At 41.1% G+C, this 23,442-nt stretch overlaps 1 non-coding gene and 1 pseudogene across 1 annotated transcript; one reads left to right on the top strand and one right to left on the bottom strand.

Moving 5' to 3' along the window:
• Window positions 1-7,059: 7,059 nt before the first annotated feature.
• On the top strand, window positions 7,060-7,634 carry LOC147912943 (large ribosomal subunit protein eL34 pseudogene; annotated as a pseudogene).
• Window positions 7,635-20,552: 12,918 nt separating this feature from the next.
• On the bottom strand, window positions 20,553-20,662 carry LOC147912942 (U6 spliceosomal RNA). Its single transcript, XR_015549392.1, has one exon. It is a non-coding gene; the product is annotated as a U6 spliceosomal RNA (small nuclear RNA).
• Between the last annotated feature and the right edge of the window lie 2,780 nt (window positions 20,663-23,442).

Here is a 23,442-nt window from a genome sequence, read left to right as displayed (position 1 = left end):
ACTGGGTTTACCCTCCCATCAGAAACAACTTAAAAAATAGGCAAAATATAGAAAACACTTGTTTCCAGACCCTGCACACCAGGCAGTGAGGACAGTGACCCCTGAGAGAGGGGAAACCAATGAGGGGAGCCCTGTGGTCATCCTAGCTCACTGCCTGGAGAGAGTCTCCAGGGTGCAGCTTAGAGAGTGGGAGCCCATGTGGAGCCTGAGTGTCCGGGGAGGCCATGGCGTCTTCAGTTCTCAGGCAGAGAAGCAGGGAGGGGAGTGCTGCACAGGGAGAGAGCTCCAGAGACCCACAGAGGCCCCCAGAGTCTTCAGGGGAGTACTGATCACCTGAGGGTGGGGGAGCTACCCGAGGCTCAAGAAAGAACCGTTGGATAGGAGCAGAGGGAATAGTCCTTGAATGAAAAACCCAATAATTCACAGGGCATCAGATAGAGTATTTAAAAGAACATTGCTTCAGTAGTGTGGCAAAATTTGCTCTAGAATAAAGGCCACTCTCATCCTGCCTATCAAAGCTTAAAAGAAGCTTCAAAAAGATGACACTGTTTCCAAGTAATTTAACTGGTTCCCAGAATAAAGCTCAAGAAAATATTTATAGGAATAGAAAAATATCCAGCACCTAAGAAGGTAAAATGTCTGGCATCCAGTTAAAAATGACCAGGTATGACAGAGGGAACTGTATGGTGGTTACCAGGGGCAAGGGGGTTGGGGGGTGGGCACAAGGGGTGAAGGGAGGCATGTATATGATGACTGACAACAATAATGTACAACCAAAATTTCACAATGTTATAAACTATTATGACATCAATAAAAATAAAAATAAAAATAATATGAAAAAAAAAATGACCAGGTGTGCAAAGTAGGAAAATACAATGAATAATGGGGAGAAAAATCAGTCAATAGAAACATACTCAGGGGCCGGCCCTGTGGCTTGGTGGTTAAGTGCGCGCGCTGCAATGCTGGTGGCCTGGGTTCGGATCCCGGGTGCGCATCAAGGCACCACTTCTCCCTCCATCCTGAGGCCGAGTCCCACATACAGCAACTAGAAGGATGTGCAGCTATGACATACAACTATCTACTGGGGCTTTGGGGGGAAAAAATAAAATAAATAAAATCTTTAAAAAAAAAAAAAAAGAAAAGAAACATACTCAGAAATTACACAGACATTAAATTAGACAAAGATAGAATTAGTAGACAAAGACATTAAACAATTACTATAACTATATTCCATTTGTTTTAAGAATCAAAAGGAAAGATTGAGCATGTTAAGTAGAGAAATGGGAGATATTAATAAACAAACTGAACTTTTGGACATGAAAAATACAATATCTGTGGTAAAAAATATACTGGGTGGGATTAACAGCAGATTAGACACAATAGAAGAAAAGAATAGTAAAGTTGAATGCGTAGCAATAGAAACTGTCCAAAATGAAACACATAGAGAAAAAAGGTTGAAAGCAAAATGAGCAGAGCTATGGGACCTCAAGTTGCATACACTGTACCCCTGTACCTGAGGCCCAAGCTGATTGATTCATAGGTGGACACCTTGACCATGGCTGGGCCCGTGACTTTCTTCCTTCGGACTGTGAATTTAAGACCCAGAGAGAATCAAGCCAGTCTCACTCTGTGTGACTGAAGCAGGAACACAGAAACCTTCATTTTTTCTGACCAGGTAGACTGAGAAGCAGAAGAAGTTAGTCTGTAACAAAGAGAGAAAAGAAACAGACATCAAGAGGAATGTAGAGGTATAATATGGAGGCAGAAATCGTGGAGTTTTCCAGGTCCTGGTTCTAGTTGTTTCTGAGCTTAGTTGTACCCCTGTCCTGTTCAGCTTCTTCTTAGATTCCATGAAATATTTTTTGTCACATCATGAAAAAGGCCTTAAATTATATAGAGATGATGCATTTGATTTTGAACATGTTAAGGTGTTATTTTATTTTGGACACATACTTGGAGTGTCTATGGGATGTCAACGTGGAAATGTCCAGGAGGCAGGTGAATACACTTATGTGATGCTCAGAGAACAAGTATGTACCCCAAATTCACATTTTTATTCTGTCAGTCTATAGAATAAATAGACTACCTAAATCCATAGGAGGATATGAAATTGACAATATATAGAGGGAGAAAAAATAAAGCCAAGGATGGGACCTGGAAAACAACCACATTAAAGAGGCAAAAAGAGCATCCAGGGAAGGACTCTGAGAAGGAACACTTATCAAGATAGGATGAGAGCATGATGTTGAGGAAATCAAAGGAAGGGAGACTCTAAAGAAAAGGGAAATTAATAACATTGTGAAATTCCTAAAGGACCTAAGACGTTCCTGACCGTTGATTGGCAACCACCAACTTCCTATATTTCTAACCTTACTTCCATTTTTCTGCCCATATTTACCACACCTAAATCCGTATTTCCCTATTTCTGACCTCAATGTGCTACCATAACCATAGTTATTTATCTCCTTGGGATAGTTTGATTTTGGCAATCTTAACCCTACATTGTTTACAATACCTGACAAGGATTAAAGACCTAATCAAAGCAGATCAACAGAGAAGAGCTGAGCCCTTATTCCCAGAGAGACAATTGCATGCCAATAGGATTGGGGGAGGCAAGGAAGGAGCTGGAGGAGAGCGTATGGTTTCCATAAGAGGAAATCAGGCCTCATCAATCTATTAAAGCTCTTTTGGGAGGCACATACGCATATGGACAAAAGCCCAAGAATGGTGTCTATTTAGATTTTCAAAAAGCCTTTCACAAAGTTCTACACAAAAGGCCATTTTAAAAATTGAGTCATCATGGTATGATGGAGACTGGTGCAATGCACAGGGAAGTTGCTTAGAGACAAGAAACAATGGTTAGGATAAAAGAGTACTTCTTGGAGGAAGAAGTGTGAACATTCACATTCCCATATGACTACCCTGGTTTAATATTTTTATGACTTATTTGGAGGAGGGAAGGCACAATGACACTACATTCTTCTGATTATGAGAAACCCAAGGATATGGGAATAACTTGATGTTAGTATGAGGCTGTGTGAATAGGAAGAAAATATTGAATTGGTCTTTATATGGCAAAAATAAAGTATTGCACTTAGGGAAAAATAATCTAAAGTATAGTTAAAAGTTTCATTTACTCATTCATTCATTACACAGTTATTGAGCATCTACTATGTGGCCAGATATTGTGCTACAAGCTGGGGAGAAAATAATAATTGAGAAGGCATTTCTCCCAGCTCTTAGAGAACTTAAATGGAACAAGAAGGTATTCCTGAATCTTGAGAAAAGCAAATTTAAGATGAATAAAAGGAAATAGTTCACACAATAGGAAACACATGGAACTTAGTTTTCTAAGAGTTGATCTGAGGGCCGGCCCGGTGGTGCAAGCGGTTAAGTGCGCGCGCTCCTCTGCGGCGGCCCGGGGTTCACATGTTCGGATCCCGTGCGCACACCGACGCACTGCTTGCCAAGCCATGCTGTGGCGGTGTCCCATATAAAGTGGAGGAAGATGGGCATGGATGTTAGCTCAGGGCCAGTCTTCCTCAGCAAAAAAAAAAAAAAAAAAAAAAGATTGGCAGATGTTAGCACCGGGCTGATCTCCTCACCAAAAAAAAAAAAAAAAGAGTTGATCTGGTAAGTTTGAAATATGTAAATATACTCAAAATATATAGGTATTTTCCTAAAAGGCACTGATGTGATGGTTCTGTTGAGAGAAGCTAGAATATTTGGGGCTACATCCATAACATCTGGATATATGAGGAGCATTTTTTGTTGCAAGTGACAAAAACCCAATTCAAAACTAACTCAAAGAAAAGCAAGCCTGACTTCAGGCGTAGCTGGGTGTGGAGAGGCAGGAGATGTCACGAGAGCTTGGTGTGGCTCCCTCGTCTCCACCTCTCAGCTCTCTGTTATTCTGTGTTGGTTTCATCCTAAGAGTTTTTTCACAGGGAGCAAAGAAGGCTCATGTATGGGGATGGAAGATGGGAAACCTTAGTTTTCTGTGTTGCACAGCACCTGTGACCTTAGGAGACCCTTTTTTTCCCAGCACCAACGTCAATTCCTGAAAAAGGACAGTGAATGGCCCAGCCCTGAACCACTCACTGTGGCCAGAAAGTTGAACTATCATTACTGGCCAGGCCAGGGACACCACAGCTGCCAACCTGAAGAGCCAGGGCGAGGGGGAGCAGTCAGCCTCCCAGAACCACACAGACTGAGAATGAGGAGGAAGTCATTTCCCAAGTAGATGGTCAGCAGAATGAGGAGGAAGTCATTTCCCAAGTAGATGGTCGGCAGACAAGAAGTAAGAGAGAACAACTATCTGCTTCCTCTCTATGTCATCATAGACTGATTATGGTTGGGGGAGGAGCCTCTAAGATAATCCCCCTCTCATTCCTGCCTCCTGCTATTCACACCCCTGTATAATCCCCTCCCTTTCAATGTGGGGGATTTAGTGACTCACTTCTAAAGAAAAGAATGTGGCAGAAGCAATGGAACGTCACTTCTGAGATTAGGTTATAAAAGACTGCAGGTTCCATCTTGGATGCCCTCTTTCTAGCTCTCTCTTGGATTGTTCACTCTGGGGCAGCCAGCTACCATGCTGTGAGTCAGTCCTATGGAGAGGCCCAGCTAAATGAGCTTGGAAGTGGACTTTCTGAGACTGATAATAACCAGGTGTATGAGCTTGGAAGTGGATCCCCCCAGGCCAGTCTTTAGATGAGACTGCAGACCTGGCTGACAGCTCAACTGCAGCCCCATGAGAGAACTGGAGCCAGAGGCACCCAGCTAAGCTGTCCCCAGATTCCTGACCCACAGAAACTGAGAGATCGTACATTTTTCTCGTTATAAGCCACTAAGCTTTGGGGCAATTTGTTAAACAGCAATAAATAACTAATACACTGGGGTTGGTACACTAAGGTAATATTTACGTTCTTATGTACAAATGACCAAAAATAGATAAATACCTACAGGATCAGGCAAACAAATCTATTAAAATATCCTATGTGATTTCTGTCATATGTTTGAATATTTTCTGTGTTGAATATGAAGAAAATGAACTTTTCCCCCTAGATGAAACTGTTGGGTATTATTTTTATCTAAAAATAGACTGAATATATAGCAGCTGCATTGTATCTTATTAAATACAAATCTTAAATCAAGATATAGCAATTACAGCTTTCTGTGGCTAGTTCAAGTCTAGACTACATTATTTGGCTATGTTCTGCACTGTTTCTCTAGTTTTTTTGTGGTTCAAATGGGGTTTCTACTTGTAATTTGAGGTTAAAAAGAATCATTTTGCCAAGTTTCCTTTAACTCCTTGTTTGAAAGATCTGACGTGGATCACCATGAAGGAAAGGTCCATATAAGGTCAACGTGACTTTGTCTTTGAGATCTGTTTACGTCTTCGTGTTTGTAGGTTGCCTAAGTACCTCTCCCTGATGAAAAGTCTAAAAAAATCTCAAGGGAAAAAGAAAGAGGACTGAGTCCAATATCAAAGAATCTTTATTAAACCCAATTTTCTTTAGCAGTAGCCTTACAATAAAATAAATGATATTTTAAAATTTATAAATTCATAAACCTGAGTATAAACACCAGACTGTAGTTCCATAAAAATTATCAAGTGTAACCTCTGAAAACTTAGTAGGTAATAGAAATGTTGATTAACCTCAACTGAAGTGCTTATACTTGCTACTATTTTCAGAAGTTAATAGCTACCCTGGGGCAATTTTAACTTACACGTGACATTGAGTGGGGTTTTCCTCTGATGATTGCCCTAGTATTTCAGAAAATTCTAATTAGCAGCTAATTACCATTCCACCCTGTCATCACACAACCCTCATGCTGCTGCTGTAACTTTATCTCTTCAAATAAGACAGAGGGAGGCTCCAACAAGTTCTGAAGGTGCCTTTGATAATTATATAGCACAGGGAACAACACTACCTTTGCTATTATTTCTGTAAGATATAACTGTCTCCAGACAACCAGTGCGCTCAATGTAGAGCCAAAACAAAGTTGATCTGCTTGTGTATTTGGGAGACCAGCATCTCACAAAGAGCCTGTAACATGCCTCCCACCTTCTTATAGGCTCCAGGTTTTCTTGCAAGGGACTGGAAGCCGGGCCTTTACTTGGGATTCATTGGAATTCAGTGAATACTTAGAATTCATTACTCATTACCAGTTAACTCATTTAATGGAGCAAATTTCTTCATTCTAATCAATTCTCACTTGTGTGCATAGAAAATTCCATGTTTTAACATATAGTATTACATATGGTTGAGTTTTTTTATTTTCCTTCCTTATAACTTTCTACTACAGTAGAGGACTGTTTTGAAGCTATTTAATTATTTTGTTGTTGTTCAGTCCTTTGAAGCTTTAATGAGGAATATTGTATGAATATACACGTGTTCATGCAAACATACTCCTTTATTGCCTACAGTGCTAGGTAACGCCCAAAATTATTGATGCCAAGGAACTGAAGTCGTATTTGTGATGATGCATGCTTTGCAGAGAGCCAAGTCTATAGAAGCTGGAGAAGAAACAGAACTGATGCTCCTACAGTCTCTCCCAGAGTCAAGAACTTTGACACCCCAGCCCCCTGCGAGGTTTAGATCTACCTGGAGCTGTTGCAAAGCTAATCTGGTGCCATTATGTGGAAAGGGATTCTGTGCACCACCACCTTGATTTCACATTGGAAAGCCAAGGTTTTTATTCCAACTCCAGATAATTCCACAGAGAAGTGGTTGTTATGTATCATTATTCACCTATATCATTATTCACCTACTTAAAATAGAAAACACTTCTATATATAATAGCAAAGAAAGAAACCATAAAGGGAAGACTGATAGATTTTGCTACAAAGAAGGGAAAACATTTGCAAGCAAAAAAAATACTGTAAATAAAACTAAAAGGCAAATGAGAATAATGGAAGGTATTGGCAAAATGTATGACAAAGGATTAGAGCTAATGTTTTTAATACACAGAGAGTTCTTTTTAATGTCTATAAATAAAATTAAGATTCTGTTTCTTTTCCTCTTCTGGGGATAGTGTCTAGAGGCATTCAAAATGGTCTAGCACTTGACATACTGTTGTAGGCTATCTTACAATACAGCCTCCAGCAATGCCAGGCTGTCCTGAGCCCCTGGTATTAGCATTGTTTACCTTTATACCAAGAAGTGTGGAACAACACCAGAATCCACATGTCGCGTGTGCCCAGGTCAGCTTCAAGGAGTTCATGCCGTGAGACCTAAAGTTCTTATGAGATTGTCTAAAACAAAAAAAAACATATCATCTGGGCCTGTGGTGCCTCCATGGTTGCTAAATGTGTCCGTGACAGGATCAAGTATGCTCTTCTTTTTGAGGAGCAAAAAATCATTGTGAAAGTGTTGACGGCACAAGCCCAGAGTCAGAAAGTTAGAGTAAAAATGGAGATTTTTGAAATAATAATAATAAAAAAAAAGCTTTCTAAAAAACAAGTTTCTTCTGTTACTACATCATGGGAAAATGGATGGGCAGATTTTCACCAAATCTGGAGATATATTTGGGGTGATCTGACTCGAAATATAGCCTGTGTGTTGTACCACAGGTTCATTTGGGAGGACCCTGGGGAAAACCAAGGGAGTTGGGCCGTCCTGCTTTAGAGCAGATGGACCTGAAGCTCAAAGCAAGGCCCTTCAGAGTGTCCATTGGGTCAGACATACTAGCTGAATATTAAGGGTATTAACCCTGGCTGAAGCATCGAGTGTTGTGAGGACTCAATGAGATCATCCATGTAAAGTGCTGAGCTCAATGCCCAGCACATTCACTCATTCATTCATTTATTCAGCAAATTTTTATTGAGTGACTACTGTGCCAGGTGCTCTGCTAGGTGCTAGGGATACAGGAATGAACAAAACAGACAGCTATCTCTACCCTCTCGGGGCTTACATTTAACTGACACACAGTAAACGATCATAAAAGGTAGCTAGCATTATAATATAATACAAAACATGCAAAATTTAAAAGCCAAGATACCTTTTTTCACCAGCCAGATTGGCAAAGGTTCTCTGATAAAGATAATACCCAGCGGTATGGCTCAGGAGTGGCACTTTATTTCTAGGAGCAGTATAAATTGACACACACTTTTGTGAGAGCAGTTGACAGTATGTATCAAAAGCCTTTACTCCCTCAATTCCACTTCTCCTGATTTATTTATTTATTTATTTTTTTAAAGATTTTATTTATTTTTTCCCCCCAAAGCCCCAGTAGATAGTTGTATGTCGTAGCTGCACATCCTTCTAGTTGCTGTATGTGGGACTCGGCCTCAGGATGGACGGAGAAGTGGTGCCTCGGTGCGCGCCCGGGATCCGAACCCGGGCCACCAGCATCGGAGCGCGTGCACTTAACCACCAAGCCACGGGGCTGGCCCTACTTCTCCTGATTTATTATCCTAAAGTTATATTTATGCATTACCCAATGATTTCTACATAAGAAGGAAGTTAAGATTCAGAGCCTGAGCTGTGAAGTCTTGACAAGCCTGGGTTTCCAGACTGGTTCTACCGTTAGTAGGTTAATTAGTGACTGTCAGCGGCTGTGTGATCTTAGGCAAGTTATTTATAGCTTCCATGTGGCTATAAATGTTCCTCATCTGTAAAATGGTGATAATAATAGGATTTACCACCTGGGGCATTGTGAGAAGTAAATGAGAAAATGCACATGAAGCACTTAGCATAGTGCCTGATACATGGGAAGGCTTCAATATACTTCAGCAAAAGAGAAAAAAAAGTCTATGTTCAGGCCACCGTTATTTACAATAGTAAAAAGTAAAATAGAAATTACCTAAGAGATTTAAAATAAATACAGAGCAGAAATACCACACCGCTGTTGAAAATCATGTTGCATGTGAATAGTTAATGACATCGAAAATGATCACAATATATTGTTAGGTGAAAAAAAGTTGGTTATAAATGATATATTCAATATAATCCCAATTTTAGAAAAAAAACATAGACAATGCTATATACTTTCCACAATGAACATGCATTATTTTATAATTTAACCAAACCCTACGTATTATTTATAGCAGACATAAATAGAGTTCTGGATGTCCAGCATCATCTCACTTCCTTATAACATCCAGTTTTCTTATGGGAAGATTATCATCTTTCTCCCTCTGCGAGGAGTCTTGGCAGGAGGGCAATTTTTAGCTCCAACATTTCGCATCCACCTCTCACTTGTGCAAGCCAAGAGGGCTTTGACTTAGGAGGCAGTGATACAAGAATGGTGGATCTTTTGGAGGACAGTCTTAGTGTGGTGGTGGCACTATGGGTGGGAATGTGGGCGGGACTGGGACTTCCTTGATCTCAGCCCTTTCCCGAGCTTGGTCTTCGTCCTATTGTGTTCATGAGCCCTATTAGCTTTCCAATAAATTCTTTTCTGCTTAAGTTAGCAAGAATCGATTTCTGTTGCTTGCAACCAAGAACTCTTACTAATAAGTTATTTTTGATAACAGGAAAATGAATGAAGCAGGCTGCACTTAATGTAACAGCAGCTACAGGGCTATTCTTTGCAGGAATATCTAAACCCACGTGAGCTAAGAGGAGTAGGAGGAAATGCTACATGACCTGGCTATGGCCGCAGGATGCCAAACATCTGGTTGGAAACTGGAAAAATTCATTGAAAAATTTAGATGTTTCCTGGGGCCAGCCCGGTGGTGTAGTGGTTAAGTTCACGTGCTCTGCTTCGGCAGCCCAGGGTTCACACGTTTGGATCCCAGGTTCAGACCTATACACCACTTATTAAGTCATGCTGTGACAGGCGTCCCACATATAATGTAGAGGAAGATGGGCACAAATGTTAGCTCAGAGCCAATCTTCCTCAGCAAAAAGAGGAGGATTGGCAACAGCTGTTAGCTCAGGGCTAATCTTCCTCATCAAAAAAAGAAAAGTTTAGATGTTTCCAAATATCCAGTTGTTTGACATCCTGTGACAGATGATGATTGTTATTCTTTGACCTTTGTGATTTGGATTGATTTAGAATTTAGAACACTATGAAGGAAATGTTAAACTAAAATGAACAAAGACCTTAAGCATGGTGCTAATTAACCACTTATACTATAGGTACGAAAGCTACCCCTATATAATGCATTATGAGACTATAGACCTTTAGCTAATATACTTTTAAACCTTACCCCAGAAGAATGACATGAATTATAGCTTTGTTGTTCTGCTTTAATAATAGCAAACACTTGCATATGTTCATCTACACTTAATTTTGGTAGCATGACACCATTTGTTTTCAAAAATTTTCTTTCAGCCATCTGCTATTAAAATGATTACTGCCCTGGATACAAGTAAGTTTACTGGATATTAGTCACACAACCTCTATCCTCATCTTTACAACATTTCAGGAATGTTGGCTTCTAAAATCTCTTGGCTTGCCTCAATTATTTTTCTAGTTTTCTCTATCTGTCATGGAGAAGATACTCTCCAACTGTGAGTCTGACCCAAGATTTGGACAAGTTCTGACACCTAGAGAACACAGCACATTTAACAGAAAACAGTTATGTAGCTTTCTGGGGACAATTACTCTAAATATGATTTTCACTCATTATCTAGTTTTTCATAATCTGCAATCAGTGTTGTTAAGGGCAGTAGGAAAATTAAATGTTACACAATTTTACTTTAAATCAATACTTCTCCCATTTTAATGAGCATGTGAATCATTGAGGGATCTTGTTAAAATGCAGATACAACTTATTGAGTGTTCTGGTTCTCTGTTGCTGCACAGCAGATCATCCCAAACTTAGTGGCTTAAAACAGCCATTAAATGAATAGTCATTTATTTTGTTCACAAAACTGCAATTTGAGCAGGGCTTGGTGGGGATAGCTTGTCCCCACACATGCTTAGATGGGAAAATTGGATACAGAGAGTGACTTAATGGCTGGGAGCTGAAATCATCTGAAGGCTCACTCGCTCAGTCTAGTGATTGATGCTGGTTGTTGACTGAGACCCCAGATGGGGCTCTTGACAAAAAACCAACATGTATCCCTTCCATGTGGATGGTTGTCTTCCTTACAGCATGGCGGCTGGGTTTCACCAAGGGTCCCAACGAAGCAAGGTGGAAGTGCATGGCCTTTTTATGACCTAGCCTCAGAAGTCACATAGCATCGCTTCTGCCATACTCAGTTGGTAGAAGCAGTCATAAAGGTCTTCCCAGGTTTTTTGTTTTTTTTTTTAAATTCTTCCTTGCCTTTTTCATTTATTTATTTTTTGCCCCAAAGCCCCAGTAGATAGTTGTAGGTCATAGCTGCACATCCTTCTAGTTGCTGTATGTGGGACGCGGCCTCAGCATGGCTGGAGAAGCGGTGCGTCCGTGCGCGCCCGGGATCCGAACCCGGACCGCCAGCAGCGGAGCGCACGCACTTAACCGCTAAGTTAAGACCTTGGGGCCGGCCCCAAGGTCTTCCCAGGTTTAAGGGGAAGGGACATTGCCCCCATCACTTGATGGGAGGAGGGTCAACTTCACCGCATGTGGGGTGGAACATATTGTAGTGGCTATCTTTGGAAAATATCATCTGCACAGCAGGTCTGGTGCGGCCTGAGATGCTTCAATTCTAACTTCCAGGTGACACCAGAGCTGCTGATGCTGAGCCCACGCTTTGGGTAGCAAGAGTCTAGACCACTTAATAAAGCCAAATTTTGTTACATAGATACTTTGGATTGTTTTAGAAGTAGACAGAAGATACATACATGTATATATGAATATTATGGATATTCTCGAAAGATGTCATATAATTTTTTCTTCGTATTTTTTTGGTTTCATCTTTCTTTTTTCTTAGAACATTCCTTTAGCTTAATCTCATTTACTCTTCTTTCTCCATAATACCCTTAAAGAAAGAAGAATTGCTTCATAAAGCTTTGTTAGATAGATCTATTCCTCACATATAGAATTTTGTACCATATATTTCATAAAGCATACTGGACATTGTATTATAGTATATTTTATTGAATGTTTATGGAAATAAATATTTATTATTGAAAGTCACAATCTGTTTCTTAAGGGTAAAATTTGTGAATTTTAAAGCTAGTTAGTTTTAAATTAATTTATCTTTATGACATTGATTTAAAAAAATCCTGGGAAAATAAGTTAATGTAGTCTCAAGGTCGTGTAGAACCATGAACCACCTCTGTGAAGTGACAAGACAACTTGACGAGATGCCTCTCTTGTAGAATCCCTGAGGTCCATTCACTGAACTAGTGATTATTGAGTACCCTCAGTGAGCTCAACACTGTTCTAAGTGTGAGGGATACAAGATAAACAAGATTCCTGCTCCTCTGAAGCTTATTTTCTAGAGGGTAGGGTTTGGAGGAGCAAACTATAAACAAGTAAATAAATAAATCATCACTTCTCAAAGCGTGGTCCATGGACCTTTGGGGATCCTCAAGACCTTGTCAGGGGTCTACAAGATCAATATCATGTGTGGGTAAAATATCCATCCAAAGTACAAATGAACAATGGATTTTAATATGATAGAATACAAAGAGTTCATTGATATAGTTTCATTGATATAGTTTCAAATTCCACATTGCAATTAACATGTCAGAAACTACTGCTTGTGAAGTTTTGGGGTAGTATCACAGAAGAAGATCCAGTTGTCTGAAAAAGCTGTGCTCCCTTTCTCAACTACACATCTGTGTGAATCCAGATTGTGTTCATAAACCAAACCAAGACACTGCAACAGACTGAATGCAGAAGCAGGTATGAGAATGGAGCTTTCTGTTAAACAAGATATTAAAGAGACTTGCAAAAGTGTAAAGCAATACCACTCTTCCAGATTAATTTTTTTATTTTGTAAAATATATTTGTTTTCATATAAAATATGCTATTTATGTTTGCATATAATAAGTTTTTATCAGTGTTTAGAATCAACTAATAAATACTTTAAAGTTTTCTCACTTTTAATTTCTTTTTTCTTTCTTTCTTTCTTTTTTTTTTTTTGGTGAGGAAGATTGGCCCCGAGCTAACATCGGTGCCAATCTTCCTCTATTTTTTGTATGTGGGATGCTGCCACAGCATGGCTTGATGAGGTCTGCGCCCAGGATCCAAACCTGTGAACCCTGGGCGGCCAAAGCATAGTTCACGAACCCAACTACCACGCCACCAGGCCGGCCCCTCACTTTTAATTTCTAATATGATAAATATGGGTAGATATAAAGCACATCAAGAAAAGCTTTTTGAAATACTCAGTAAGGGCAAAAACTTCCCATGGTTGTTAACCCCCTGCACCTCCAACTTGCAACACCTGTCCTCTTGTGTGGACATTTAGGATGTCAGGACCCATGCCCTGCCATGTGGTTTCATCCAAGTCCAGAAGTAGCAAGAGGAGGTAGAAACTCGGGGCGAGTGGTTGGCTTGTCTATGTAGTGGCAGCAAGAGGAGAGAGTCTTGCTCTCCGAGGCCCAGACGGTAGAACCATGCGCTGAGGCAGAGCAAGAAGCTGAGGGTCTGGGAGGTGGCTGGTGCCTAGGGAACTGAGAACACATATAGTCTTGTGTCTGATGCAAGTATGTCATGGTCATCTTTTCACAGCAGTACATATAGGTCTACCTCATTCTGTAAAACAGAAGTACAGCTTTGTATTATAAGGATGAACCATCATTTTTTAAAAACTAGCCCCTACTGTTAGGTATTTGGGTTGTTTCCAACTCTCTTCCTTTATAAACAATGCTGAAATGACCAGCCAATGAAATAAACATTGGGAAATGAACAAGATAGTTGCAGTAGTGACCAGTGCTAGGAAGACAATAAAAAGAATGGAAGCCCCATAGAAGTAGGGATTTTATCTGTTTTGGTCGCTGCTATATCCCCAGCACTTAGCATGAGGCCTCTCATATGGTAGGTGCTCAAAAAATATTTGTCCAAAGTCTGAAACAAGATATGAGAGTGACTGGGAGGAGCACTCAGGAAACATCTGCATTTCTTTCTTTCTTTATTTTGTGAGGAGATTGGCCCTGTGCTAACATCTGCCAGTCCTCCTCTTTTTATGCTGAGGAAGACGGCCCTGGACTAACATCCGTGTCCATCTTCCTCCACTGTATATGGGATGCTGCCACAGCATGGCTTTCCAAGCAGTGTGTGGGTGTGCTCCCGGGATCCGAAGTGGCGAACCCCGGCCGCCGCAGCGGAGCCCGAGCACTTAACCGCTTGCGCCACCGGGCCAGCCCAGGAAACATCTGCATTTAAACTGGGACCTGAGAGAGGGCAGAGAGCCAGCCTTGGGAAGCTGTAGACGGATGTTTCCAGGCAGAGGGAAGAGGACGTGTAAAGGCTTAGAAGTGGAAACCCCTTGGCATGTTTGAAAAACAGAAAGGTTTGTGTGCTGATGGATAGTGAACAAGGGGAGAGCGTAGGAGATGAGGTTGGAGGGGAGGGCAGGGCCAGATCAATAGGGTCTTGTCAGCCCTAACAAGGGCTGTTTAATTTTACAAGGCAGCTGAAAGCTATTGTAGTTTTACCAGGAAAATGACATGATCTGATTTATGCTTTTAAAAGCTTACTCTGACCACCTCACACTTATTGGGATGGCTACTATCAAATGATAATAATAACAACAAGTGTTGGTGAGGATGTGGAGAAATTGGAATCCTTGTGCACTGTTGCTGGGAATGTAAAATGGTGCAGCTGCTATAGAAAACAGTATGACAGTTTCTCAAAAAATTAAAAATATGGGGTCGGTTTGGTGGCATAGCGGTTAAGTACACGTGCTCTGCTTTGGTGGCCCGGGGTCGCAGGTTCGGATCCCGGAAGGGCACTGGCGCACCACGTGTCAGGCCATGCTGTGGCAGCATCCCGTATAAAGTAGAGGAAGATGGGCATGGATGTTAACCCCGGGCAGATCTTCCTCAGCAAAAAAGAGGAGGATTGGCATCAGATGTTAGCACAGGGCTAATCTTCCTCACACAAAGAAAAAAAACAACAAATTAAAATAGAACTACCATATGATCCAGCAATTCCACTTCTGGGTCTTTACCTAAAAGAATTGTAAGCAGGGACTCGAACAGCTATTTGTACACCCATGTTCATAGTAGCATTATTTACAATAGCCAAAAGGTGTAAACAGCCCAAATGTCCATCAACAGGATGGATAAACAAAATGTGGTCTATACATACAATAGAATATTCTTCAGCTTTAAAAAGGAAGAAAATTCTGACACTTACTACAAGATGGACGAAATTTAAGGACATTATCCCAAGTGAAATACGCTGGTCACAAAAGGACAAATGCTGTATGATTCCACTTGTATGAGGTACTTAGAGTAGTAAAACCGATAGACAGAAAGTCGAATGGTGGCCGCCAAGGGCTGCGGGGAGGGAGAATGGGGTGTTGTTTGATGGGTAGAGAGTTTCAGTTTTGCAAGGTGAAAAGAGTTCTGTGGATGGATGGTGGTGATGGTAGCACAACAGTGTGAATATACTTAATGCCACTGAACTATACACTTAAAAATGGTTAAAATGGTAAATTTTATGTTATGTGCATTTTACTGCAATTAAAATAAAAAAATTAAAAAACGAAGTTTACTCTGGATGTGTTCTAGAGAGAAGTTTATAGAGGGGCATGGCTGGTTGTCCAGTCAGTATCCTCGCTCCTTCCTAAGAGTATATGTCTTCTCCTCTCTCCTTGCTAGCAGAGTGCGAGGGCTCCATGTCCACCCTTCCCCAAGCAGCCTCATGCGCCGGGAGAGGATGATTCCGGCCCTGCCCTGGGGCTGGGCCTCACGAGGTTCTTAAAATGCAGCTGAGAACCCCTTTGGGGCTTTGAGATCCTTTTCAGGGTCTGGGAGTTTTTCTCTTTTCCAACTGCATATCTGAGTGAGGCTGAATTTTTTTTTTAATATTTACTTCTACTAACAGATTGCAACAGATGGAATGAACGCAAAAGCGTATGTGAGAATCCAGCTGTCTTACACTAAGCCAAATATTCAAGTGATTTGCATAAATGTGAAGCAATGCCACTGTTCTCATTAAATGCTTTCACTGTGGCTAAAAATAGAACTACCGTATGATGCAGCAATCCCTCTTTTGGGTATGGACCCAAAGGAAATGAAATCAGTAGCTCGAAGAGATATCTGTGCTCCCATGTTCATTGCAGCATTATTCACTATAGCCAAGTTGTGGAAACGACCTAAGTGTCTGTCAATGGATGAATGGATGAAGAAATTGTGGTATGTATTTACAATAGAATCTTATTCAGCCTTAAAAAAGAAGGAAATCCTGCCATTTGTGACAACGTGGATGAACCCGGAGAACATTAGGTTAAGTGAAGTAAGCCAGACAGAAAGAAAAAAACTGCATGATCTCACTTATATGTCGAATCTAAAAAAGTCAAATACATAGAAGCAGAGGGTAGAATGGTGGTTACCAGGGGCTGGAGGTGGGGAAATGGGGAGATGCTGGTCAAAGAGTACAAAGTTGCAGTTATGTAGGATGAACAAATCTAGAGATCCAATGTACAGCATGATGACTATAGTTAATGATACTTTAATAATTACTGGAAATTTGCTAAGAGAGTAGATTTCAGGTGCTGTCATCACACACGCAAATGGTAACTACCTGAGAACAAGATATGTTAACTAGCTTGACTGTAGTAATCATTTCACCAAGTATATGTATACCAAATCATCATGTGGCCTTAAATATATACAATTTTAATTTAAAAAATACTTTCACTTTGGATAATATTGCTACGTTAGCTTATGTTAACATGTAATGGGTTTATTGTTGTCATTTTTAAATTAATAATTATTTTGAAATTTTAGTGATAGCTTTAACCCATATAAACAAGAGCCCTTTGGGATCCTTAATAATTTTTAAGCGTCTAAATGGGTCCAAGATAAAAACATTTGAGAACCAATGGCCTAGAGTAACGCCATTCGCTTTGTAGGGGGTTGGCTTGGGAATGTTCATGTACCCCAGATCTGTCCAGTGAGTCAGGAGAGGAAGTCTGCTGGGAAGCTTCTGGGAAAAGTTTTTCCACTCCTAAAAGAGAGCCTCAGGAAGACACTCTTCCTCTGGTTATTGATGGGTCTCAGTGTGACGCCTGGAATTGCTGCAGCCAGACTTCCCACCAGCCTGCGGAGAAACACACCACCGAAGATGGTGGTGGTGTTTCCAGATTTCATCATTACCGTGATTCACGGAACATCTTTCTATACAATATATCTTTGCACGTTTGTGTGAGTATTTTGGTAGAATAAATTCTTAGAATTGGAAGTGCTGAATAAAAGGATATACACGTTTAAAATTTTAATAGATACCAACATTGGTAAGTTGTCCTCCTAAAAGTTTGTACCAATATAAACTCCCACCAGTATTTATTTCACAAGCACTTATAGAACCTCACTATGTGCTTACTAGGCAGCTGTTTTAAGGTTTCACAAATATTCACTCACTAATGGTATATGTGAGTGCCTGTTTCTCTCTACCTTTGCCAACTTATTTTATCCTTGCTTGTCTGATAAGCAGAAAATATCTTACTGTTTCAAGTTGCATTTCTTTGAGAAGTAGTAAGGTTGAACATTTCAAAAATATTATCTTTCAGTGGTCTATTCATGTCCTTGGTCCATTTTCCTTCTGGGTTTTCATCTTTCTTATTAATTTCTAAGAGCTCCGTGTATATTAGGGATATTAGCCCTTTAATGTCATATGTGTGACAAATAAAGTTCAATAATCACTAATTCACAATTCCAATATCTAAAAAGCTCTGAAAACTAAGTCTTTTATAAATTTGGTGCAAACTCATTTGATACAAAACTTGACTCAGCTGACATGAGACTATCTTTAGCTTTTGTATATTCCACTTAATGTGAAGAGTGGTACATTTTGCTGAAGACACACACTGTGTGTTTGATTATAAGGTACTGGCCTAGGCTTCACTGGTGGTGGTATTTATATACTGTCTATTACCTTCACTAAATTCTAAAGAACTCAAAATTCCAAAAAACATTTGTCCCAAGTTGTCCCAACTTTCAAGTAAGAGATTGCAGATTTTATTTACACAAAATGTTTGTTCTTTTTAGTTCACTTTTGGACATATGTTATTGCAGGTGCCTGTGGGACCTTCAAGTGGATATGGTCTGCATGCAGCATAAGTTAGAAATTGATGGGAGAGGTTAAGGTTGGAAAAGCAGATTTTGGATTTATCAGCATGTAGATAATAGTTAAATTAATGCATGCGCATCCATGCCGGAAACCATGCATTGCCAGAAGAGCAATGGAACATCAGTGTTTAAGGGATGATAAAGGAGTCCACGACGGGGGAAGTGACAAAGTGTGGAGAAGAGTTGCGGTGCAATCATTCTTGCCACAACCAATGACAGCAGCCATGGGAGACACATGGAGTTTGGTGGCTGCAGAGTTCTCAGTGGTGCCGGGCCCTGTGGCGTGGCGGTTAAGTGCGCGTGCTCCGTTGCTGGCAGCCTGGGTTCAGATCCCGGGCGCGCACCGACGCACCGCTTGGCAGGCCATGCTGTGGCGGCGTCCCATATACAGTGGAGGAAGATCGGCACAGATGTTAGCCAAGGGCCAGGCTTCCTCAGCAAAAAGAGGAGGATTGGCATGGATGTTAGCTCAGGGCTGATCTTCCTCACCAAAAAAAAAAAAAAGAAAGAGTTCTCAGTGGAGCTGTTGTCAGACATCAGAGTGAACTTCGCCTTCTGGAGTGTGTGTGTGTGGGGTGGGTAGGAAGGATCTGTGATGGTTGTCTCTGTGTTCAGGCTCAGGGATCTGGACGTCAGCATTCCTTAATAACCAAGCATCTTTTCATCAGCCCCCCTAAGAGTGGGTCTCCAGGCTTCCTCTCCTGTAAGAGCTCTGTTAAAGGGTCTGGGACAGTTTCTCTGCCCCATCAGATCTCTGTGGGCCCAATCCTCTAGCAAGTGGCTCAGACCTTAAAGTGAGCAAGGTACTACAATATTGCGTGTGGGACTAAGCTGATCCTCGTCACCGATACTGGGCCAGAGGAGACCAGATAGAGGTGTTGACCTCCTATTTATTCCTTCAGGTAGGCCATGTTGGGCCCCTTGACAGGAGCATTTAGGAAGCACTTGCCAGTGGATCGTCACCTTCAGAGAGAGGACGCCTGGAAGGCCTCAGGTCCGCCTGTAACCTGCTCACTGCAAACATTTACCCTTGGTCTCCTGTCTAATGGAAGGAAATCTGTTTTGCATTTTCAGTTGAATGTTCTCAGCCTGAAAATGTGGGCCTTTTGTTCTTTCTAATTCGTCCACATCTGCATAAAACAAAAGTTCATTTTCAGAGCAGTGTGGAGGGGGGCTGTGCACAATTCCAGTTATTGTATAGAAAAGCTGTGTGCCTAACTTTTTATTCAGCAAGAAAATAATATATGCAAGATGTTAGCGTGGGTGTTTTCTGTAGCTCAGGCTGGTGGTGTCTTGTCTCTCTCTCAAGAAACAATGGGCATTTATTTGGAATTGCTTAGATTTAGTTGTACTACTTTATTTTTCATTTCAAATGGCTCTCAACTGTTAAGTGGGTGAAAAATGAGTTAATTTCTTGAATATTTTAAATAGTTGTCATAGGTTCTAATTTTACCTACAGTGGAAACATTTGAAAGTTTATAATGTTAACATTATTCCGGCAAGCTAATATGAAGTGAAGAACATTAAATAAATATTTTGATGTAGATCACGACACAAATACTTCCAGTTTTGAGCTAATTTCTGTGTATATTTTGTTCAAAAAATCACTTCTTGGGGCCGCGCCATGTGGCGTAGTGGTTAAGTTTGTCCGATCTGCTTCAGCAGCCCGGGGTTTGTGGGTTCGGATCCTAGTGGGGACCTGCACACCACTTACCAAGCCATGCTGTGGCAGGCGTCCCACATATAAAGTAGAGGAAGATGGGCACGGATGTTAGCCCAGGGCCAATCTTCCTCAGCAAAAAAAAAAAAAGAGAGAGAGAGAGAGAAATCACTACTCTTCCAAGACTACTGAACGGTATGTTTAAAAATGGTTAAGATGGTAAATTTTACGTTAGGTATATTTTGCCACAATTAAAAAAAAAAACACTTCTCTTCTAAATCTTCAAAATTTGGAAGCATTCATTTAACGAAGAAAGAAGTATTTTTAATAATTGCTTATTTCAGTTTGAGAGACCTTGTGGATTTGTTTTCATATAAAGCCAGTAATTATGAAGGCTTAATTTAAAATAAACCCTTCAGATGTTTTTTATATATATATATATACACACACATACAAATATACATATAATATATATTATATATACAAATATGTATAATACATACTTTTCTTTTTTTTTTTTTAATTTTTTTATTTATTTATTTTTTCCCCCAAAGCCCTCTTAGATAGTTGTATGTCATAGCTGCACATCCTTCTAGTTGCTGTATGTGGGACGCGGCCTCAGCATGGCCGGAGAAGCGGTGCGTTGGTGCATGCCCGGCATCTGAACCCGGGCCGCCAGCAGCGGAGTGCGCGCACTTAACCGCTAAGGCACGGGGCCGGCCCCATACTTTTCTTTTTAACTCAGAGAAACACTTTACTTAAAAATATGGAATGCTTCACAAATTTGCATGTCAGCCTTGCACGGATTAACATGCCATGCTAATCTTCTCTGTATCGTTCTGATTTTTAGTATATGTGCTGCTGACGCGCGAACCAGATGTTATATTTACAACTGTGGAAAAGATTACTCAGCATCTCAGAATTATAGAGCAACAAGAGACCTCAGAGTCACCTTGAGGTTTTCGAAAGACAGTTCTTTGTTCTATAAGTTGAATTCTAGGTTGGATCAAGAACCTGGGACCCATCCTCAAAGGGCATCCTCAAAAGTGAGCCACTTGACGACAGAATACAAAGCTGAGCCCTGAAAAGTCAAACATGCTCTAGAAAACTTGTCTTGAAAAACAGTGGTTGCCCCCACCCCAAACAAAACAAAACAGAAAACAGTGGTCCCCTGCCCCTCTTCACCTCTTTCCCACTCTCCAGAAGCAGGCACTTTTTTAAAATCTTCAAATCTCTGCTACTTCTTGATTATTCATGTTTAAGCATTATCCGTTGTCTTGTCACTACAGAAGATAAGGATTGAACGCACTTCCACCACCATCAACACACATGCGCACACACCCCCAACCCCTCTTCCTTTCACTAAGGTCGTATCATGAATTTAGTTAATAATCCATGTTTACATTACTGTGACAAGGAAATATGCTAATCACAGCTGAGTGATGTAATTATGCTGTGGTGACTTTTCCTCTCTCACTTATTTTAGGACTCTTTTTTTTGAATCAGTTATTTTTTTTCTTAGTGTTTTATGTACTAATCATTTACTCAACCCTAAACTCCTCCTCAGTTATATAAACCTCCTCTCAAAATCTTCAAGCACATCAGTTCCTCTGTCCGTTTTGTCTTAGAAACATAACTCTGGTGGCCTCTGACTGACTGGCTGCAGTCTTGACTGGTTGCTCTGTATGTGGTCCCCTTGGTGACTCCTTTCTGTTGTTGGATCCTTCTTTTGTATGCCCCACATCTTCTTTCTTAGTTTAATCCCTCATTTTGGTTGAGTGATAGCTTCCCTATAAAGGGTACATAAAAAGTCAAATTTTTGAGAACTTGCATGTCTGGAGACCTTTTTATTTTACCTACCTTTAAACCAGTTGAGGTTGGAGATAATTTTCCCTCTCAATTTTGAAGGTATTGATCCATTTTCTTCTATTTTCCAGTGTTGTTTGATGCATTCAGATTCTCAGTCCTTTCTGTGAAATCTGTTGTTGGTCTTCTTTGTACTGAAATCTCACAGAGAGTGCCTTAGCATGGGTCTATTTTTTTTTTTTTTTGAGGAAGATTAGCCCTGAGCTAACATCTGTTGCTAATCCCCCCCTTTTTTGCTGAGGAAGATTGGCCCTGGGCTAACATCCGTGCCCATCTTCCTCTGCTTTATATGGGACGCTGCCACAGCATGGCTTGGTAAGTGGTGTGTCAGTGTACGCCTGGGATCCGAACCTGTGAACCCTGGGCCGCTGAAGTGGAGCATCCAAACTTAACCACTACGCCAAAGGGCGGCCCTAGTGTGGGTCTTTTTTTATCCATTGTGCTGGGTGTTGGAAACTGATGGCCTTCGGTTAAATTTTCCTGCCTTATTTCATTGATGATTTCCTCTGCTCTCTGTGGGATGCTTATTGTTCAGATCTGAGGCCTTTGGTTCTAGTCTTCTAATTACTTTTTCTTTCCTATTTTCCAACTTTTTTTTTTTGATACTACTTTGTCAGCAATTTCCTCAACTTCATCTTCTAACCCTCCTAGTGAGCTTTTCATTTTCAAGACTTTTTTTTGGTTTTCTGAATATTTCTTTCCTGTGGCCCCTTGTTTTTAGTGGAGACAAACTTTTATACTATCTCAAAACCTGAGGATATTTGTGGTAGTTCTTCAAAATGTTTTCTTCTCCCTTCATGGTCCCACTTTCCTCCATATTATTATTTTTCCTTTTTTCTGTTTGTTTTGATCTTTTTGTCTGAAAGGCTTTCCTCAAATGCCTGGTGACCCTTGGCTGTCTATACATATTTAAGATGGGGACCGAAGAAGCTGACTGGAAGCAATTGGTTCATTCAAGTAGGATTTGTTGACTGTGGGATTTCTAAAACGGTACTCCTTCCATGGGCACCCCCACATCAGCTGTCAAGCTTTTCACAGAAGAATCTTCTAGTCTCCTGGCTGGAGAGCATAAGCCTGGCTACCAGCTTTCAGGTAGCCAAGTAAGGGGACAATGGCTAAGGTTCTAAATATTCTGATGACAAACTTTCATATTACCCTCTGTATCAGTCAGGGTCCAAGGGGAGTAACTATAAATGGGTAGAGAGAACTTTACAGAATACTCGAGGGCAAAAGGAGAGTATCCAATGAAGGAACAAACTTGGAAGAGGGTCCCCTCCCCATGTCTGAGATTCAGATCCTGTTGGCGAAGGTGTGGCTGCTGCCCACTGGAGGGCAGAGCAGTTGGCTAGGTTTCCTGGGCTACAGCTGGGCAGTCACCGGGCAAGCAGGAAACATCCCTCTGGGAGACAGGCCGAGACTGGCAAGCAGGGAACCATGGCTGAGACTTGGAAGAAGGAAACACCTCATTGGGGTACAAGTGGGCCAAGGCTGGCGTACCCCTCCAGAGCACAGGTGGGCAGGAAACGTGTCCCCCTGAGGCTGGTGGGCAGGCTCACAGAGGGTGTCAGGACTTTGGGAGCCTACTTGCCGGCCAGAGAAGTGGTCACATGGTCAGGGCCGGTGCTGCAAGCTCGCTAAGGGACTGTGTACTCTGGGGCTGAGTGCCACTGGATGCCCCCCGCCCCATCACTGACAACTGGATGGTAATAACAAGCAGCAGCAAACTGAAGCATGCCAGAACTAAGAAAGGAGAAAAGGAGAAGCGCGCAAAGCCCCGGCTCATT

Source organism: Ceratotherium simum, chromosome 32 (assembly GCF_057802395.1).
Source record: "Ceratotherium simum simum isolate JZ-2026a chromosome 32, ASM5780239v1, whole genome shotgun sequence".
NCBI lineage: Eukaryota > Metazoa > Chordata > Mammalia > Perissodactyla > Rhinocerotidae > Ceratotherium > Ceratotherium simum.
The sequence above is the reverse complement of the archived record's forward strand: the minus strand, read 5'-3'. Positions and strand labels throughout refer to the sequence as shown.